The sequence below is a fragment of the Sus scrofa genome, chromosome 5 (assembly GCF_054392235.1).
Source record: "Sus scrofa isolate SSC_HxYL_T2T_F1_AM1 chromosome 5, Sscrofa_HxYL_maternal_Yorkshire_Landrace_v2.0, whole genome shotgun sequence".
Classification (NCBI taxonomy): Eukaryota; Metazoa; Chordata; class Mammalia; order Artiodactyla; family Suidae; genus Sus; species Sus scrofa.
In genome coordinates, this window is record NC_139387.1 from 93,368,823 (window position 1) to 93,384,957 (window position 16,135).

Sequence of the window (16,135 nt, forward strand, 5' to 3'; positions counted from 1 at the left end):
AGCTAGTTCCATTATTTTCTTGCCAAGAGGTATTTCCAGTCCAGAGCATATACGGGAACACCGCTTATTGGGTGATCCAGAGCCAAGGAGTTCGCTTCGTGATGCCTTGGCTTTCGTTGCAAAGTGTGCAGGGTGGAAACAAAACACATTTGTAGAAGATGACGGCACATGTACAAATGATCGCAGCATAAAATTTAGTAAATCTAGGAATGCTCTTGGCTGGATTCATAATCTGAAGATATGAAACTCGGTAAACATAGACTTTACAGAGGCCGTAAAGGGTAGAGTGGACATATGCGGGTGTGGCAGGGACATGAGTTTTGTTTTGTTGTTGTCTGTTTTGCCTGTCTGGCATATTTTTCTTCATCCTTATTAAATCACGCTAATATAATTTTGGGCATCACCCACCACCAGCTCTTTATCATATTGAGGCCCTTAGGTGAGGCTGGTCCCATTCACCCAGCTCCGAGGTTGAGCATGGCTCCCACTGACCTCAACGTGAAGTCCTACTTTCTCTCTGGGGGATACACAGCACCTCACATCCTAGCATCTAAATTACTCTCCCTGGTTCCAGTGTGCTCTCCTGCATCTGGCCTCTGAATGTTCTGATAACGAACAGAAAGTGTGTTTCTTACCCCAGCTTCACCTTGAAGGTAGGCAGCGCCCCAGGCAATTCCCAGTGATTTCTGCTGATATAAACAATGAGTCAGAACCATTCTGGAAGCTCAAGAGATCCTGGAAAGAAATATCATACTGGTCAGCAGAAGGGATTTGCTTGCCAGGCTTCCCCCCCTGCCACCCCGGAAGTGGGTGCCAGGTCTGAGGCCCAGGATGTCTGCAAAGGCCCAAGTTCCAGAACTCCTTGGGGTACCTGAGCCTCCCCACCTGCTGGTTTGGACGGCATCTCCTGAGACAGAGGAATGGGTACCTGGGAAATTCTGGGGAAGGTGTTTGTGAGCACTGGGTCCGTACAGTAATGGAGAGGAAGTTGGCACTTCAAAGCAGGGGCAAGAGGGGATAAAACTTTCCCCCATTATGTCATCGATGCCCAGCACAGAGCCTGGGATAGATAGAAGATGCATAATAAATATTCATGAGCAAAACTAGATAGTTTTTCAAAGTAAAAGTCTGACAAAGATTGCTGGAAGTATCAATTCTGATTTCTTTTGCCTCATACTTAGTTAACACCACTCAGAATAGCGGTAGCTTTACCACCATAGCGCAGCAATGCTGATTCGTATCAAGTTTATAACCAATGGCAATCTTTGCTAAACTTATGACTAACCAAGCAGTTCAAGTATTTCTCTTGAAATTTGGTCTTCAGAGCAAAATAAACAAACAAAAATAAATAAAAAATAAGCACATTTCAAAAATACTGGGATGTTAATTGCTTTTTTTTCTTTCATTTTCAATTACATGTGAAAAGAATACAGATTTTCTTAGCTGCTCTGCTGTATTCTAGCAACACTGTTGGACAGATCTAGGTTTTTTTTTTTTTTTTTTTAGGCATAATTCTCACCTGGGGTCCAGTATGAATCCAATAATTTCTCAATGCATGCATATGTCTTACAAATATTCCTTCCGGAAAAAACGTTTCAAGATGGTGGGTGTATGGTGGTGTATGATCATTTAAGCATACTTTCTCTCTTGAACATATTAAACTCAAACTAGAACAGCACAAAATAAGTGGAAAAAGTCATATTCAAAATAGATAAGAAAATAACATGACCCCAAGGGGAAAAAATAAACACTGTGAAATTAACGTTTATGAAATTAACGTTTATTTAATGTTTATTAAAAATAAACATTGTGAAATTTTCATATATATGTGAAAAGAAGGTAGGAGCTAGAATATATACCCTCAAACCTCTGGTGGCAGAAAGATTCCCTAACAGCAATCATTCTCTACAGATCTACTGAATGATTAAACAGAAGATAAAAGTATGTCAAAATCCTGAAGGAAAGAGAGTAAGGTTTTTTTTTTTAACTCCTATATAAATGTAATGTTTTAACATGTTCATGTGCCCACAGTGACTGATGGAGGGGACCTGGGTTTCTGAAAGTCTTCAGGTGACACAGCTATCCCATCCATTTCATATCAGTTGCATGAGCACAAAAAAACATTCTGTATTATTTAAGTTACCATATTTGGAGGCCTATGGTGACACCAACCAATGTAGGCTATTTATATCAATACCCTACATTATACAGAAAAGTAACAGAGAAAAAAATAAAATGTCCCCAAAGTAAAATACTGGAAGGTAAGAATTTGTTCTACTAGTAAGAGCAAAACAAACAAACAAACAAACAAACAAAAAAAGCAGAAGAAGGAATATACAAGTGAACTGATAATAGAGAGAAAGCATTAATCCAGAAGGTCTAAAATCTGACTACTACGAGTTTTATCCAGAGAAAGGGTGAAAAATTTGCATAGACGGAAGTTAAAATAATTTATTGAGTCCATTTAGATAAGAAAACAAAACAAGCAGGACGAATCTTCCGATTAGACATCAGGATAGTGGTTCCATTGGCAGAATAATGTGAAGAGATCACTAGGCAGGCTTCTGGGGTGCACTTGTTCTCAGTGCAGTTACAAGGATATTTTCAGCTCATGAAAAATAATTAAATGTACTCCTATGACTTGTGCATTTCTAAGTAGATTATCCATAAATAAAAAATTTTTAATAAAACAGAAAGAAAAAATTTGCAGCATGAAAAAAGATGAAGTTTTACTTTAAAAGAGTTTTTTAAGCGCCAACAAAGAGCCACAATAAGAAACCCTGTATAATTTCTAAAGAGAATTAGAGGCAGATCCTCATTGAACATATCACCATCAGTAATAAATGCTAGAAAATGGTAAATTAGAGCCTTCAAAATTCATAGACTATTCTATTGATTCAAGAACCCTGTAACTACAGAATCTAATAATCAAATATGAGGAAATTCTAGTCATTTTCAGAATTGTGAGGACTCTGCAGGTTTATCACCCTATTTCAAAGTACTTAAGGATATACTCGGGCAAAATAGAAGCCAAGAACAAAAAAATGAAGATGTAGGGGGAAAGAAACAGGAACTAAAACAAGAGTCCAGTGAGAAGAACGATCAGCACGACAGCTGCACAACAGGCCAAAAAAACCTGGCAAACCATAGCACAAAAAGTTACTGCCATCCAGCAAGCACGGCTTCAGGAGGAAGGGAATTGGTTTCGAAGAGCAGTTGCAATGAACAAGAGCTGAACTGTATCACTGCCATTTTTTTCTCAGGACAAGAGACAATCAAAAACTCAGAAAAGAATATTGTGTCACCAAAATAAAACAAATTAGAATTTAACGAAGCGTAAGAGTAAAGAATCTTTTGACCTTGGTTCTGAAAACATTATATTTTTGAGTGGCCAAGAGAAACATAAAGAGATGGAATATGAGCACACACTGGCTCTGCAGCAAAATATATTTACACAGTCATCATAATGCGAGTGCTTTTAAATGCTTTCCATATTTAGGAAAAGCAGCAAAGATTCCACTATAAATAGAGAACAAAATGTAAATGCTATGACCCTGGATCACATAAAAGTAAAAATAAAAGTACTTTTATATCCTACATCTGAAAACATTGGGAAAGGGAAGAGGGAAGGGAAGAGAGATGATAAAGAGATAATATTGGTATTACCTTCATTTAAAATTTCACAACAATGAGAGATTTTTAAAACTGTGCTGAGAAATACGTACATTTAAAAGACAATCAGAAATTAAAACTGAGAGTGAAAGTGTATCACTTTTTTCCTATTTTTCAAATATATGACTTCCAATAAGTGATGCATGAAAGCGTTTGTTAGGTAGTGGTCATCTGACACAATATTCAAAGGAAATTTCTGAAAACTCAAACAGAGGTCTATATATGAACATATATAGAGTGCCTGGCACAGAGAAGCCCTACTATGTTTTTGTATGGAGAATTAATAAACTTGCTCTCATTTCCCATCTAGGGTTGCTTTTTTTTGTTTTGTTTTGGCTTTTTAGGTTCACACCCTGGAAGTTCCTAGGCTATGGGTCGAATCAGAGGTGCAGCTGCCGGCCCACACCATGGCCACAGCAACTTGGGGTCCAAGCAGCATCTGTGACCTACACCACAGCTCATGGCAACACCGGATCCCCAACCCACCGAGTGAGGCCAGGGATCGAACCTGCATCCTCCTGGGTAACAGTCAGATTTGTTTCTGCTGTGCCATAATGGGAACTCCCTTTCTTTTTCTTCTTCTTCTTCCCCCCCCGCCCACAGTTGTTGCCCATGCTGTTAACATTTAGTTGGATTTTTAGACTCAGCTGAATGTCACTGCCTAGCACCCAAGACAAATCTCTTACCAGGAAATCAAACAGAAGTCTTTTTAGTTAAGGTAAATAGATATCTCTAATATAAATATAAATACATCTAAATAGTTACCATAAAATAAAAGCCCCAGTTATGCAATGGTCAAATCTCTGATTTGACTTAATTCCTCTTAAAAAAAAATTCAGTGAAGAACTAGATGGCGCCCCCTAATCCCAGGTCTTTCTTCAGTCTGATCAGAGAGTTAGATTCACACACTATTGCACTTTTGAGTGGACATGAACCCTCAATGCTGACCCATTTCTTCCTTCCAGACAAATCTGTTCCCCCTGACATCATTTTTGCTCCTCCTACTGGTTGTGGGTCTAAAGTTTGATTACCCAGTAATAAATTCTAGTTTAGTTTCCCCATGCTTATCATATATCCCTAAGCTGTTTGTTAATTTAGTCAGAAAAGTAACTTAATTTTCTCAAACCTCAGAGAATGCTTTATGAACAACCCATGCAACATTTATGAAAATACTAGAACAATATTCTCTCCATAACATTTTTCTCTTTCAGAAGACTTGCCTATCTTCATATATGACAAGGGCGTACTATTTTTTCAGAACTCTCATTACTGACCTCTTTCTCCATATAATGGGCTATTATCCACCTGATTCTAAAGGGTAAATTCTGCCAAGAGACAGCCTTTCCTTTGAAATGACAACTTTTAAAATGTAAAAGAGGAGAGTAACTGGTTTGAAACAATTGAGGAGTTGAGTTTTCTTCACGATGACATGTTACCAGCACCAAAATTAGCTGACTTATTTCTTTGCCTTCAATTAGATACTGAACCACATCAGCTGAACCCCTGGGATTCTATTCCTATTAGCTGGTTGGGGTTGGGGACACTGGCGTAGAGTCTCTGGCTGTGTAAATTCCTTGTATTTTATGACTATTACCTTGGGTAATATTCATTAATCAAAGGGAGTAGCGTTAAACAGGTATTTGTGTGCGCCTGTTTCTCTCCCCATTTGACTGGCAAGGCCCAGCCTCTGGCAAGCTGCTGGAGTTGCCGTTTCTCAGGGATTTGTTTGTGGAGTGGCCAGTTTACCTCAGGGCCTGTGTGGCCAACGTAGAGGGAAATAAATGACAGGCATGGCATAGCCTGCCGGCTGCTGCAATTAAGTAACATTAACTGCCACGACTGCAGAAGGGGGTGGCTCAGAATCGTGAAACGTTACAGGTGCATGGGACCAGCCAATGCTGTTATTTTATCCGTGATCAAATTGAGTTCAGGGATTAACAGGGTTTGTTCAAGGTCACACAGGTACTTTATCAGAGCTTAGGGTGTTGTGGTTTCTCTATCCCCCACCTGCTTACCACACTTTGCTGTTAGAAAGATCCTCTGGCAGCCCCGTTTTGGTACATCCCTCCCCTGCTTGGAAACGTTTTGAGGTCCCCTATTGTTTCTAGGGTCCAAACTGTGGGGGGCACGCAGCAGACAGGAGCCCAGCACTCCATCAAGGGCCAGGCACCGACAATGAGAAATAAATGGTCCACTCCAGCAGCAGCTCTAGAAGTCACATGACAGGGAGGCAGCCAATCGGGGTCCAGTTCCCAGCTGCATCCTTCGTACGAATATCGCAATAGGGATAAGCCCTCGCAATAATCTCGACCCTGATTTTCTCATCAGTAAAATGGGCCAATTAGATTAGATAGAGGTCAACAGTCCTCTCAACTTGAAGATTCTATGACCATGTAGTTTTCTTCAAAGCTTCAACGTGGAGCGTGGACATTTGCACGTCTTTCCCTCTGAGCCCATTTTGGGTTCCCCTTCCTTTTTATACAGAATGAAGAGGTGGCATTTCTCCCATCAGAACTCTGTAATTGTCACTTGGGACGGAGAGAAGACCTGGGGGGACAATTAAAATCTAATATGGGCCTCTTCGGAATGAATGTATTTCCCACGACCTTTGTCCACTTTAGCTTATGCTGACTTGACCGCCCAGTTTGGTTTCTCTCCGTTTCTTCCTCTTTTTTCCTACAATTTCCCCTCTTTTCCTAGCCTGGGCCTTCACCCTTCTCACCTTTCCACTGCTCTTTCCAGGTTTTCCCTCTTCCCCTTCCATCGTCTCACTTTCTTTCTCTCATGCGCCTTCCAGTTTTCCTATTCTGGGGCAGACATCACCTACCTCCCCATCCAGGACAGGGGTTATTTCATCTTCAGCAAAAGCAGTCAACCAGAAGAATCTTCTTCCAATTTTAACCCAATTTAGATTGTTCTGGAGCAAAACAGGGATTCCTAAAGGGCTGAAAAAAGCAGTTTTCCCCAGGGCAGAGAAATAAGCTCGCTGGCAGGAAATGACCATGGCTTTTGCCCATGAACTTAACTGAATCTGCCACACAGGTTCATTCATCCAAAGGGAATGACAGGTTTGACGTCACAACAAAATATTCAACTGACATTCCCTGCAAACTTGTAGGCAATCCCTTTTCTCGGTTCCTCATGAGTTACACAAAGGATAAAAAAAAAAGGACCGATTTTGGACCACGTTAAGAAAAGTCATCCACGGACGCTTAAGGTAGGTCTGAACCTTCCGGAATCCAGGGAGATATCAATCTCAGCCTCAGGTTCGCAGCCTTCTCCTTCCATCTCCCTTTGATCCTTAGCGAGTAGCTTTTCTTTGCAGTGAGAGATGTGAAATGAGAGAGGGTGGACGAACGGACTACAAAGGCAGAAAGGGAAAAAAAACGCCCACAGAGGGGGAGATAATGGCACGTGGCACAAATGCAAAACTTTTGAAAGGGAGATATTATCCCACAGGTTTACAAACGTTTTTGCAACATGCAGGCTGAGAACACAGGATTCCTCGCCCGGCAGTCAGGGCTATTCCCGAGGCTCTGCTTTCATTGAACGCAGCGTCTTGTCCTCGGGCCCTACCTTTACAGGGGCCCTGGTTACGGTTTGGGGGATTTCATCCATTTGCAACCTTTCTTCCCCGACACCGTGCTTACAGGCAAGTGGTCCTGCCGGTTAACCTTCTCTGGTTTCCCCGGGTGACCGTATGGATTTCCAACAGGAAAAATACAAAATCGCCAATTTGTTTTTTCATTACCCAGAGGATACACACAAAGTGGGGAAGCCTTTTATCTTGCCGCACTGGCAAACCTCCTCATTACTCAGCATCGAACACACATTTGCTAAGAGTTAATAAATCCAGCGTGTGGCTTTCTTTGTGCAAGGAATGGCCTCCCATCCGAGGCAGCCTCTCATTAAGGAAGAGGAGAAATAGAACCTACTCATATTTTATTCATGGCTCAGAATCCCAGGGGGGAAAAAAATCCAAAAATTTATAGACACAGAGCAACCCCAAACAAACAGGCTCACACTCTCTTCCTTCGAATGACACCTTCTGACTCTCGGACTCTCAGAGGCTGATTCACATACACGATGGTCACACCACCACTGCCATTTCAGCCTGCCAGTCTGATTGCTAAACCCGAGCCCAGAAACATCTCACCGCATCCCACAGCTAAAAGGGCCCGAGGTTTATTAAAGCATAGCCCCGAAGAAGCCTGATGGGTAATACATTTTATAGTCGTCAATCACAAACATCCCCTCAAGACTATTTAGCCTTCCTTTTCCAGCTCTCCTCGGCAGAGGTATCCGGGCAGAATCCACGCGAAAGGCGTCAATGTAGCCATTGCAGCAAATTTTAATTTCCCAACGACGCCTCTTCCTACTAGCTCTGGTGATTTATTGGACTGGAGCAGAACTCTCATCCATTACAGTTTGTCTTAACTTAATCGAAGGTATCTTCTCCCTTCGGAGCAGCTCACCTACCAATTCTGAGGTCACCATGATAAATGTGCCCACTTGACTTCTTTTTCTGATTACTGCGAAGGAAGCAGCACAAGCCACTTGATATATTCGGTGAAGACGGTGCTTCAGGGCTGAGACGGCTGGTGTTAGGGTTTGCGGAACTGTGTGGGGGAGCTGGGAGGAGCCTGCCCTGGGGTTTTGATTGAGGGATGTGATGGATGATGGGGAGGAGATGCCACAGAGACGTCTTGGTTGTTGCAAAGATCAGGAAAGCAAAGCAGTTTCTCTGTTAAGGGAGATCATCCCATCCCCCTGTTAACAATACGCAATCCCTTTACCCCGTACCCAACACACACACACACACACACACACACACACACACACAGACACACACACACACACACACACACACACACACACACGATAGTCAGCCACACTTTCTGCAGAAAGCATGAAATAGTTAGAATGGTCTTTATTTTATGTCCCTGAGCTTAGTGGTTGATACCAAGATGACAAAGTGTAACTGAAAAGATAAGTACCTGAGGAAAAAAACAGATTTCTTTAAAATTTTTGTGTAATAACTTATAGCCCAAAGAAAACAGAATCATGAAATAGCTATGTATTTTTTGATATGGCAGGAACTTCCTGGTTTTGTTTTTAAAGTGACTTAACGGTGAGCATGCAAGATTAATCTCTAGACTTTGCTTGCAAGGTCCTTTGATAGACAATCATTTGAAACTGATGATCATGAATTTAAACGTATTCACTGACCCCCTTCATCTAAATTCTCTTCTTTGTAGATTCTGAGGTCGTCCAAGTAGGTGACTGTTAAAATCATCTTTGGGGGAGTTCCCGTCGTGGCGCAGTGGTTAACGAATCCGACTAGGAACCATGAGGTTGCAGGTTCCATCCCTGGCCTTGCTCAGTGGGTTAACGATCCGGCGTTGCCGGTGAGCTGTGGTGTAGGTTGCAGACGCAACTCGGATCCTGCATTGCTGTGGCTCTGACGTAGGCTGGCAGCTACAGCTCCGATTAGACCCCTAGCCTGGGAACCTCCACATGCCGCAGGAGCGGCCCAAGAAATGGCAAAAAGAAAAAGAAGAAAAAAACAACATCTTTGGAACCCCCGCGATTAGACAGTGCTTGACTTGGTCAGGGTATTTGTAAAATGCAAATATTCAACTGAATTGTTCATAACTAGGATGAGAATCCTATTAATTTTTGTAGTCTTAGTATATATGCTCATAATTACAAGGATAAATATGAATGGACAAAGCCTCTAGTTGACTGCTTCACTTTTACATTATATCCTTGTTAAAGAGAAACATTTTTCTGAATCCCATTGCCCAACAACTACCCCCTGCCCAGGTCAACCGATAGCATTTGAGACAGCACAGAAAGAACTACATATTTTTCTGCTGTTGTTCGTAGTAAACGTATTCCATCCTGTTAAATATATCAGAATAGAGTGTCTCTGCAGAACAGCATTGAAAAGATAGCTTGTTTGTTGTTGTTGTTGTTTGTTTGTTTGTTTGTCCAAAGAGCAAAGAAAATCGAATGTAGAACTGATATTTTTTTTAAAAAAATTGGTTCTTTAAAAAAGAAGGATAAAAAAGCCTGAAAAGAAAGTAGAGGTCATTAACTCACAAATTGAAAGTTTAGATCAAGGTCGGCAAATATGACTCGGGTAAATCTGCTCATAACCTGTTTTTGTACAACACATGAGCTAAGTAAGGATGGTTTCACTATTTTTAAAAGGGATGTGAAACAAGGAGGAATATGCAGCAGAGTTTATGTGATCAACAAAGTCTAAAATATTCACTTAATATTTAAAGTAATTACTGAACGAGTTTGCTGACCCTTCATTTATATGATTTTAAGTAGCCAATCTTCATCATCTTATCTAGCAGTATATAGATTCCTTAAAGGTAAGAAATACATTTATATCTCATTCTTATCTGGTAGAGAAAATTAACAGAATATAGACTTCTATATTGTCATTTTGAAAATGTTATGAAGGCAATCTATATTTTTGTCTTAATCCATATCATAGTATCTTTTTATTTCATGTTCTGCAACTTTACTTCGATTTATGTAATAGCAGATTTATTTTTATTTTCTGCAATAGCTTTATAATCAGTGTTCCTTGAATCACTTTATTTATTTATGCATTTATTTATTTATTTATTTTGGTTTTTTTAGGGTCACACTCGCGGCATACAGAGGTTCCCAAGATAGGGGTCGAATCGGAGCTGTAGCTGCTTCCCTACACCACAGCCACAGCAAAACAGGATCTGAGCCACATCTGCAACCTACACCACAGCTCATGGCAATGCTGGATCCTTAACCCCTTGAGCAAGGCCAGGGATCAAACTGCATCCTCATGGATTCTAGTCAGGTTCATTAACTGCTGAGCCATGATGGGAACTCCTCTTTACTTACTTAAAATCTTTAAGTTTCTAAGGAAACTTTTTTGAATCAATATTTCTTTGAAATTACTCCCTGAACTCTCTCATTCCTAAAGCTCTTAGATGTATTATTGGAATTTTTCACTCTTGCTTTCACATCTTTAAATGTTCTTTTAAATTTTCCACTTATTTATCTCTGTGTTTTGCATCCTGGATGATTTCTCTAAATCAATCTTCCTGTTCACTGATTCTCTTTTCAACTATTTTTAATTTATGCTTTAGTCTGCCATTTAGTTTTTCATACATAAACTCTATTTGGTTCCTTTTCAAATCTCCTTTTTTATGCTTCATAAAATCCTATTTTTTTCTTTATTGGTTCTGTTCCTTCCTTTATCTAAATATTTTAAGCATTTTGTTTTATTGTCTCAGATTGTGCTCTTTTATTTGTCATAGTCTTCTGGAACTCTCTGTGGGGACAGTTATAAGGCTTAAAAAGAAAAGTTATTGGAGAAGAAAGAATGAAGCCCGGCACCAGGTGACATTCGTGGAGTAAACATGATTAAAACAAAGAATTAAGAGACTGGAAAATATGTTGGAACACATTTTAAAAGAGAATTACCTTAAGTTAGAAATATTGGCGTTTATAATGTAGGTAAATAGGGAACCACGAAAGGTCAAGCAGGAAGCAGATCTGGTGGAAAAAAAAAATCCAGGGATCAGTAGATATCAGAATTTTAAGGAATTTTGTCTTTTTCTCTGACACAAGTGCTTTAATTACAGGGAAGGAAATAGAATTTGTGAGATAACTTCCTTTGCTCAAGAGCATAGAACTAAGGGAAAACACTTTATAGAGGTGAGGTAATAGGTAAAACTGGAGGAGGCAAGAAAATTGATTGGAAGACTAAAAATACCCAGCATAATATTGAAGAACAAAGTTGGAGGACTGACAGCACCTGACTTCAAGACTTACTATAAGTCTATACTAATCAAGGCAGCATGGTTTTGGTGGAACAATAGACTAACAGATCAATAGAGAAGAATAGAGTGTCCAGAAATCAAGAAATGGTTTTAATCAATTGATCTTTCACAAAGAAACAAAGGAAATAAAATGGAGCAAAGATCATTTCAACAAATGTGCTGGAAAAGATGGATATTCACATGTCAAAAAATGAATCTAGATATGGAGCTTATGCCCTTCACCAAAATTAACTCAACATAAATAAAAAAACCTAAGATGTGAAACCATAAGACTCCTACAAAAATAATCTATATGAAAACCTAGATGACCTTGGGTTTGGTGATGCCCTTCCAGATACAATATCAAAGACATGACCCATGAAAGAAAGAATTGATAAGCCTGACTTCACTTAAATTTAAGAATTCTGCACAGCGATGGGCCTGTCAAGAGGATGAGAAGACGAGCTACGGTCTAGGAGATAACATTTCGAAAGATAAAGCACTGTTATCCAAAGTGTACAAAGAACTCTTACAACTCACCAATAAGAAAACAACCTGATTAAAAAGTGAGCCAAAGATTTTTACAGACACCTCACCAAAGGAGATATAAAGATAGCAAATAAATATATGAAAAGATGCTCCACATCATATGTCATCAGGAAAATGCAAATTAAAACAACAGCGAGATGACACTACACACCTATTAGAACAGCCCAAATCTGGAACACAGACAACACCAAATGCTGGCGAGGATATGGAGCAAGAGGAGTTCTCATCCATTGCTGATGGGAACACCAAAGGGTGCAGCCAATTTGGAAGACAGGTTTGTGGCTTCTTACAAAATTAAGCATAACCTATACAATCCAGTAATCACACTACTTGCGATTTACTCAAACTTGAAAACTTATATCCAAGGAGTTCTCTGATGGCCTAGCAGGTTGAGGCTCCTGCGTTCTCACCGCTGTGATTATGGTTGCTGCTGTGTGGCATAAGTTCAATCCCTGGCCCAGGAATTCCCACATACTGCCTGTGTGGCAAAAAAGAAAAAAAAAAAATACCAAAAAACCCACAAGAGAGAACCTGAAATAAATGCTGCAACTCTCATTTTTAAAAAAGAAAGAAAAAAAAAAGAAAATTTATGTCCACACAAAAGCCTGTACATGGATGTTAACAGCAATTTTTTTTTTAATAATTGCCAAAATTTTGAAGCAACCAAGACAAATGGGATAAATAGGCTGGGGTAATCCAGACAAGGGGATAATATTGTGTTAAAAAGAAATGAACTATAAAGCATGAAAAGGCATGGAGAAACTTAAATGGATATTACTAAGTGAAAAAAGCTGATGTGAAAAGGCCAAACACTCTATGATTCCAACTGTAGGACATTCTAGAAAAGGCAAACTATGGGCACAGTAAAAAAAAAAAAAAAAAAAAAAAATCAGTGGTTGCCTGGGTTGGGGGGTGGGGAAACTCGAGAAAATAGGCAAAGCACAGAGGATTTTAGGGCAGTGAAAATATTCAATGATACTATAATGATGGATATATGTCGTTATACATTTGTCCAACCTTACAGAATGCAGACCACTAAGACTGAACCCTAAGGTAAACTGGACTTTGGGTGAGTATGACGTCAGTGCAGGTTTATCCTTGTTAAAAAAATGCACCCTTCTGGGGAGGGATGTTTATAATGGAACAGGCTATGCATCGGTGTGGACAGGGGGATATGTGGGAAATCTCAGCACATTACTCTCAACTTTGCTGTAAATCTCCAACTGCTTAAAAAAAAATGAAGTCTCTAAAAAAAAAGATTTATTGGGAAGCTGTAGTAAATTAGGTATAAAATGAAGAGATCTTGGCGTTCCCCTTGTGGCTCAGTGGTTACCGAATCCGACAAGGAACCATGAGATTGCGGGTTCGATCCCTGGCCTTCCTCAGTGGGTTAAGGATCCAGCGTTGCCGTGAGCTGTGATGTAGGTCACAGACGTGGCTCAGATCCCGCTACAGCTCGGAATAGACCCCTAGCCTGGGAACCTCCATATGCCGTGGAAGCAGCCCTAGAAATGGCAAAAAGACAAAAAAAAAAAAAAAAAAAAAAAAAAAAAAAAAAAAAAAAAAAACCGAAATCTTGTACTAGATTAGTGACGTTGGGAAAAGCAATACATATATAAAAGAATGATCTACAAGGCTCCTGAATGAATGTGTGCAGATGTTTGGGACCGCACAGTGGAAAGATAAATCCAAGTGGAAAGCCGAGACAATCATGGGCATTAACACTGCTGTAGACACAAACATCTTTTAAAAACAGTGGAGATTTGCAAATACAAAAAAAAAAAAAAAAAAATGGTAGAGAGGATAAAAGCCTCTTGGCACACGGTAGGCATTCAACACATGTTTATTTTTTGCGTCTTCGGTCTTTTAGGGCTGCACCCGTGGCATATGGAGGTTCCCAGGCTAGGGGTCAAATTGGAGCTACAGCTGCCGGCCTACACCAGAGTCACAGCAATTCAGGATCCTTAACCCAGAGAGCGAGGCCAGGGATCGAACCTGTGTCCTCATGGATACTAATCGGGTTTGTTAACCACTGAGCCATGATGGGAACGCCCATGTTTACATTATTTATTATTGTGATGATGTATTTCACTGCATGGTAGAGAAGGAGAGTTTAGTGGGATGAACTCGGGCTTTGGAATAAAAACCACGTAGGGAAGACTGTGCGTGACAATCTTTTTATGTCTCCAATTCTTCACTTTCTTATCTCAGCGGAAAACTCTGCAGATCGAGTGAGACCAAGAGGTATGAAGAATTCTGTAAATACAAAGCATTATTATTCAAATAAGATGGTATTTTTTTTTTTTCTGGCCATAGCATTACAAGCAGCATGAAATATCACTCTCATTCAGACATGCATTTTGGAGTAAGAAGCAAGGTTGCAGGCCCAGCTCAGCCCCTATGCACACTGTGATATTAGGCAATTTCTTTTCTTTTTTTTTTTTTTCCGATCCTATGTTTCTGAATCTATAAAACATGTATAATGACAGTATTTATAGGGTTATTGGTTGGATAATATTGGGGTAATGCGTGTAAAGCCATGACTGGGCTCGCAGCCGGTACTCGGTGTTAGCTGTCATTATCACCAGCCTGATATGAAAGGACACGGCTGTGTTGTGTGGCTGCCATTTCCTTCTTATAGTTATACAACGCTCGTGGCCTGTGAAGGCAGAATTATGCCTGAAATCTAAAAAGTGGGAGATCTGAAAGCTTTCATGGGTAAAGCTGGAGGATCATTTGATCAAGGCTGAAGAAAATGAACAGGTTTCTAAGCCCATCAGAAGCGGAAGACGTGATAAAACAGTAAGTGCATTATTGTTTACTCAACGTTGGCAGTTGGAAATGAAAAAGTTATCCGGAGAGTGCCATCTTTTATTTCCCTTTCTCTACATTTGCACTAAGCAGATGTAACTTCTCTTAAAATATTCATGTTTAACACATGCAGTCTTGAGACAGCCTCTACTTAGTCCGTGTCCAGCACTCGATACTTACACTGAATTTTCTCAACCTCTGGGTAAAGATTTCAGGAGTTCACTGTGGTTTAAGAGCAAGGAAACTATTAATTTCTAATCATCCTTATTAACCTGGCAATAACATGGACCTAGCAGGTGTTGCCCAGGAAGCTGTTTCCTTAGAATTAATGACATGCCATTATTGTAGCCATTTTTCTAAGTCTCTAGAGTGTCTGTAATTAAGAAGTTTAACTGTACTTAAAATGATATAAAGCGTCATTAGTCCCATGCTAAATCATTTCAGATTACTGATTTATTTGCCAGTAAAATTATCCAGGTAATTTTCTCAACCTTACTAATGTAAGATTTCACACATGAGCACTCCTGCTGGATAAAGCTTGAGAGTTTTTTTGGCAGAAAAAAAAAAAATTGCTTTGAAGCCCTACAAAATTCTAACATAGAGCTGTTCTCTTCTCGGAGGCAGTTTCCCCGCTAAGTGGGTTACACTAGACCAGTGGCTGCCATTTAATTCGCAAAGTATTTTTCTTTCCCTTCTTGTAATCAGTGGAAACTCCTTCAAATGAAACCCAATTCGAACACCCGGAACAATTCTGGCTGAAGAAGGAAATCAGAAGAGCCCCTACCGATCTTTTGCTCATCCCTACCACCGCCTTCCTTCTACCAAACCTTCAGAACACCTTGAACTAAATAACCATTAGGTCCTTTCTCCTTCCATTATTTTACTTTTTTTTTTTTTTTTTGGTCCTTTTAGGGCCAGACCCACAACATATGGAGGTTCCCAGGCAAGGCGTCCAATCAGAGCTGTAGCCGCCAGCCTATGCCAGAGCCACAACAACATGGGATCCAAGAAACATCTGCAACCTACACCACAGCTCGCAGCCATGCCGGGTCCTTAACCCACTGAGTGAGGTCAGGGATTGAACCTGTGTCCTTGGATGCTAGTCAGGTTCACCAACCGCTGAGCCACCCTATGGAAGCTCCACCATTTTACTTTATGTAAGCTTTCCATTTCAAGCGTCTGGTTCATTGTTGGTATTTTCATTCTTTGCATTCTTCTTCTAAAATCAATGTTTAAAATAAGTGAAGCACTTCTGATTAAAATGGAGAAGAGGGGTTCCC

At 40.1% G+C, this 16,135-nt stretch overlaps 1 long non-coding RNA gene across 6 annotated transcripts in view; it reads right to left on the bottom strand.

The window, feature by feature from the left end:
- LOC100514051 (uncharacterized) overlaps window positions 1–16,135 on the bottom strand; it is a 167,642-nt gene that overhangs the window by 33,971 nt on the left and 117,536 nt on the right. For 4 of the 6 annotated variants that reach the window (XR_014804313.1, XR_014804308.1, XR_014804307.1 and 1 more), the window contains 4 exons: window positions 11,158–11,229; window positions 1,520–1,667; window positions 929–1,060; window positions 636–735 (listed from right to left, as the gene is read on the bottom strand). This is a non-coding gene — a long non-coding RNA (uncharacterized LOC100514051). Of the gene's footprint in view, window positions 1–635; window positions 736–928; window positions 1,061–1,519; window positions 1,668–11,157; window positions 11,230–13,871; window positions 14,301–16,135 lie in introns of those variants that run through there. The other 2 variants (XR_014804309.1, XR_014804310.1) reach the window with 2 other exon arrangements.